The 5,989-nt window shown below is 43.6% G+C and overlaps 1 non-coding gene across 1 annotated transcript; it reads right to left on the bottom strand.

The window, feature by feature from the left end:
• Positions 1-5,006: 5,006 nt before the first annotated feature.
• On the bottom strand, positions 5,007-5,081 carry Trnaa-ugc. Its single transcript has one exon. It is a non-coding gene; the product is annotated as a tRNA-Ala (tRNA).
• Between the last annotated feature and the right edge of the window lie 908 nt (positions 5,082-5,989).

Genomic DNA, 5,989 nt, shown 5'->3' on the forward strand with positions numbered 1-5,989 from the left:
TCGTCGGAATCGATGTGCTCCGTCAATCGTCCATGACGGGATTCGAGCAAGTGACATGGTAATGCCGGCCGGTGTGGCCGAGCGGTTCTAGACGCTACAGTCTGGAACCTCGCGACCGCTACGGTCGCAGGTTCGAATCCTGTCTCGGGCATGGATGTGTGTGGTGTCCTTAGGTTGGTTAGGTATAAGTAGTTCCAAGTTCTAGGGGACTGTTGACCTCAGCAGTTAAGTCCCATAGTGCTCAGAGCCATTTGAACGATTTGGCACAGTAATGAGGGAAGCTATCTCACAACAGTGCGACGGAAAAGGCTATTTTCTCAACACTATCCTCCCTGGCATGTTCAAATAACACAAAAGATGCAGTCAAATCGAACAAATGCGGTACTTTCACGAATATAGGTGATGCGTACACATATCGAAAGTAAAATTATATGCACATTTACGTAAAACATAGGAAATATGTATGGTCTAGCGTATCTAGAAGATCGTACACCAGGGAGTACACGACCCGGGACAACCGACAGATCCGGGAAAAACTCGGGAATTTTTTCATCCGGGAGAAAACTGGGAAAAACCCGGGTATTGTTTAGAATTCCGGGAATTTTTCATTGTTTTAGTTTTCAGTTAAATTTTTGTCATTTTGGTTCGTAAGGACCAATACTCTAACAAAGGATATTACTGTATCCCGCTATTGCAGAATAATACTGCAGCAACAAAACATGAACGAGAGAAAAATGAAAACGAAAATAAAACTTAGGTTGCAAAGGAAATGTGCCGTGTACAACAAGAAAACACTGTGCTCATACAAGCATCTGCCAGCAGCAAAGTGTGTCAAAGGCTTTTGGAAGACTATGAAATGCTTCATAACAACAAACTGCCTCCTTTGAACGTGACATGACAACTATATAAATCAGATTCGTTTGAGCAGTTGCGGGCGGCCTCTTGGGCATGCGCAGTTGAGTCGCGTGTGAGTAGTACCTTCTCCCGCTTCTGGTTACAGAAGAGAGGTTGGGTGCCACTGTCTAGTACTGCTCCCGTAGGAAATATCGTAGATCCGGAGCTGATGCACGGAGCAGTCTGAGTAATGGTGCAGAGGTGGATCGTCTCCACGTGATGTGTGTTTACGTTCAGTGATTTCCTTTTCATTTATTGCTCTCACGTTAAATGAAAGCAAAACGGATTTTTCTGACCGGGAGCTATCAAATGAATTAAAATACGTTCGCATAATTACGGAAGATTTAAAATATGTTGTTAGTTTCAGAATTTATTTCCACCTTTTTGATACTCTTGCAGAACAATGAAGTTATTTTTGTCGGTTTGCTAAAGATATTTGGCTTTTATTAATCTTTTCAGCTGAGGCAGTCGATTTATTTGAAACGAAGCGCCCTCATCTCGTGGTCGTGCGGTAGCGTTCTCGCTTCCCACGCCCGGGTTCCCGGGTTCGATTCCCGGCGGGGTCAGGGATTTTCTCTGCCTCGTGATGGCTGGGTGTTGTGTGATGTCCTTAGGTTAGTTAGCTTTAAGTAGTTCTAAGTTCTAGGGGACTGATGACCTAAGATGTTAAGTCCCATAGTGCTCAGAGCCATTTGAACCATTTTTTTGAAACGAAGTGTTTAATTTCACACTATTGTCTAGTTTCAACTGTTCGCTGCATTTCGAGTGCACTTATATCATTATGCCATTATAAATAACCAAACATGAGATAATACAGTACTGGTACTCCAAGAAAATTTACTTCCGAATGTGGAAATACGAATGTGCACTTTAAGCCGAATTATGCATTTCAGTATGGTTCACGAAATTCCAATGCTCGTGAAATATCCTCTGATGTCTTGTTTCTTTTATGACACAATGTAAGATCTTTTAATGTTTTACACGTAGGAATATATGGGCTTCCTGCGTCGTCGTAGCTGCGCAAGCACAGTGACGCCTGTTATCTGGCGCTCTCTGGCAACTTAAATCACAAAGCGTTTCACTATCATTTACAAATCAACACTTTGAGGACGACCATTTAGAAGAATTTCGATGCCAGAAGATCAGACATTTACGTCGTTATTAAAAAATTACTGGCACATTTGTGTGATGTGTCTTATAGTGTAACACGTGAAAAGAAAATCAATATTATATGTGGAAGCTTAGCTTCTCTTCCAGCTTATTAATAAGCTTCCATCCGGCCGGGGTGGCAGAGCGGTTCTAGGCGCTACAGTCTGGAACCGCGCGACCGCTACAGTCATAGGTTCGAATCCTGCCTCGGGCATGGGTGTGTGTGATGCCCTTAGGATAGTTAGGTTTAAGTAGTTCTAAGTTCTAGGGGACTGATGACCTCACAAGTTAAATCCCATAGTGCTCAGAGCCATTTGAACCATTTGAATAAGCTTCCAGCTCATTAATCTTAGAGACCAATATTATATGCGAAAGCTATGTATATTAATTTAAACCATTAACTTTTTTTAATTGTGCGTTCGTGCTGCTTAAGAGTGATCTTGCTACTGACGGACTACATCACGTGTCCTATGCTGTCATCAGCTGGCGAGATCACGTGACATGAGCTATGACTGGCTTACAAAAGCGCATCGCAGTCTCGATTTCAATGCTTCGGAAAGTAACATGCGGTGTTTAGTGGAATCGAATTTATACCTCCGTAATACGAAAATATGAAGCGCACATGTTGCTGCACATCAAATGTCTTCCAAAACGTGTCCCTCCCCCCGAGTTTCGTTTTCTAAAGTGTAGGGAAATTCTACGTCGGTATATAAAGCCATAAACATTCATAGGACTGGTGAGTTTTACAGTGCCGAGGAAAAGTATACTGTCACTGAACACGGAACAGCCGGCCGCGGTGGTCTCGCGGTTCTAGGCGCGCAGTCCGGAACCGCGCGACTGCTACAGTCGCAGGTTCGAATCCCGCCTCGGGCATGGATGTGTGTGATGTCCTTTGGTTAGTTAGGTTTAACTAGTTCTAAGTTCTAGGAGACTGATGACCTCAGAAGTTAAGTCCCATAGAGCTCAAAGCCATTTGAACACATTCCAGTGCAGTGATCATCGATTCAGCGGTAACCAGCCAGTTCCGGCCGTCGCAGCAGTTTCCATCAGCAGCGATTGGCCAATATGCGTACCGGAGGAGCTGCCAACAATTCCCTACTGAGCTCCAATTTCGCGTGGTAAATCCAAAGATTCTTCGCGGAATCTCTTGGAATGGGGGCAGGTGACGCCGTAGATAGTCTCCCGTTCGTCGGATGGGAACTCACAAGTCGGTGTCCTCCGTAAAGTGTCTTTCGCGACGAGTAATCTGCGTGCCAAAAGCGGCTTTCACATTCTCGCTTCTCTGTCGTTCGTTATAAACAACGCAAACACTACGCCACGCTCTACAAACATTCATCACCGTCACCAATACAATAAAGCCTACGGGAGGTACAACAGTCACGCCTGGTGCAAAACTTTGCGAAGGAAAAACACGTAGCCGGCCGGGGTGACCGAGCGGTTCTAGACGCGCCATTTGAACCATTTGAAAAACACGTTGTCAAGTAGACGGATCTGTCCACCTCACGTAGTCTTTCCAGTGACATCCCTTCACTACGAAGAAACTAGAAGGTGCCATAATTTCTTTCACGAACTTTAGTTTCTTTTTTGAATAATTTTAGTTACCTATTTTCTGCTTTATTGAAGTGGCCCGCTTGCGCGGCAGGTACAGAATTTGTATGTTACGATAGAACAGCGCAGTCTTTTTGCGGGCCGCAATTTAGTGAATCCTTGTTCCTCCCGACGTGTTTCTCTTAAATTTAAACGAAAACCATCGTTAGTGAGCGCGAGTTAATCTTCCCTTTCATGTCGTCGGAAGCTAACAAAGAAAAACCGCAAAGCTACTAAGAACATACAAATTCACGGGGAACAGAACCAACAACAAAATCTGTATTGCATCACCAGAAGGACAATTACGACATTATAATACAGATTTAAAATAGAACATTTTACATGTCTGAATGCAACCTAAATACCAAATAAAAATTATGGACAAATTGAAAACGAAAGTTTACAGACCCTTAGGACCAAAATGCGAAAAAAATTTAAAATTTTAAGGAAGTCGCAGGAGACACATCAAGTTGCAAAAAAAAAAAAAAAAAAAAAAAAAAAAAAAAAAAAAATCACTGACACGACGATAACAGTTCTACGTTCACCTACGCAAAATGGACAACAACCGCCTCGCAGAGAAAACTGCACACTTCTCGCTGAAAAACCACAACAATTGGTCAACCTAATGCAGTGAAGACCTAAGAGGAATTGGCAGCTATGAAGAAATCATTATAGACAGAACGAAATTTAGAACTCTAACCGGAACCCAACTTTTCTTTGAAAACATGCGATCATAGGTCGCAGGCCACTGAAGTAGCTTGCAATGACGCACCCATATACTTCATCGCAGCTCAGTTCGACTTGTGCACCGCTGCGTAAGAGTTTTTCGTTGCTGTAGTGGTTGCTGTGTACCAAATTTCACACTCTGCATACCGCCAGCTGACCTACAAATGTAATGATGTACTATTTTTTCTTACTACACTGTCTACCCACAGTAAGCGAAATTTAAGTTCAGAATGGTTCAAATGGCTCTAAGCACTATGGGACTTAACTTCTGAGGTCATCAGTCTCCTAGAACTTAGAACTACTTAAACCTAACTAACCTAAGGACATCACACACATCCATGCCCGAGGCAGGATACGAACCTACGACCGTAACGGTCGCGCGGTTCGAGACTGTAGGGCCTAGAACCGCTCGGTGACCCCGGCCGGCGAAATTTCAGTATGTGCTATCCTTTCTAGTATTAAAATTTTAGCCCTTGCAATATCAAGACGGCGGAGGGGTGGTACTTAATGTCCACCTTTTGAAAATATTGTAGTCTAGTAATCCGGTGAAAGTTTGAAAAAAAAATTAATTGAAATAATAGTTTAATGGACACCCTAGCTGCAAAAAAACAGGCGTTGATGTACTTCATTGGGGACATGTTGAAAATGGGTGCCCCGACCGGGACTCGAACCCGGGATCTCCTGCTTGCATGGCAGACGCTCTATCCATCTGAGCCACGGAGGGCACAGAGGATAATGCACCTGCCATGTAAGTAGGAGATCCCGGGTTCGAGTCCCGGTCGGGGCACACATTTTCAACATGTTCCCAATGAAGTCGTAGGTTGTGTTCCAAAAATGAACAGCATAGAGACAGAAGTGATGACACCTTCTGCAAAACCTGACCATCATTTTGCAGGAGACTGCTCACGCACGTACAGTGCAAGCTGTTACTGATTTGTTTGACTGATGGGGCTGCTAAGTGCTGTACCACCTCCTGCACTCCCCTGACTTAAGCCCTCTTGAGTTCAACTCGATTTCTTAACTTAAGGAAACACTTCACAGCATTCTCTTCAGAATTGCTACAAATTCGTCGGGCAATAAACCGCGCCGCTCCAATAGTAAACACAACTGGCACTGCTAAGAGTATCCTACGACTTCCACATCGCTGGCAGCGGCTATATACAATGCCGGAGAGTACTTTGAACGTCAGTAAAACTTTGAAACACGTATTAAAGCTCCAACCATCGTTTGTCGTATTCACTATTCGCGGATTCATGGCCTTACTGAAACATCAGTATTTCTTTAAAAAATTAACAAATCACCTTTTTCACTTTTTCCGGATAGGCACAAAGCATCTCTCTTCCCTCTGCCCTGATAATGTGTGTTGTGGAAAATGTCTTGCTATTACTAGGGTTAATAGCCAGCATGAATGGAAAAACTGGTTGAAGCCGACCTCGGGGAAGATAATTTTGGATTCCGTAGAAATGTTGGAGCACGTGAGGCAATACTGACCCTAGGACTTATCTTAGAAAACAGATTAAGGAAAGGCAAACCTACGGTTCTAGCATTTGTAGACTTGGAGAAAGCTTTTGACAATGTTGACTCGAATACTCTCTTTCAAATTCTGAAAGGTGGCAGGGGTAAAATACAGGGA

Source organism: Schistocerca piceifrons, chromosome 1, assembly GCF_021461385.2.
Source record: "Schistocerca piceifrons isolate TAMUIC-IGC-003096 chromosome 1, iqSchPice1.1, whole genome shotgun sequence".
Taxonomy (NCBI): Eukaryota; Metazoa; Arthropoda; class Insecta; order Orthoptera; family Acrididae; genus Schistocerca; species Schistocerca piceifrons.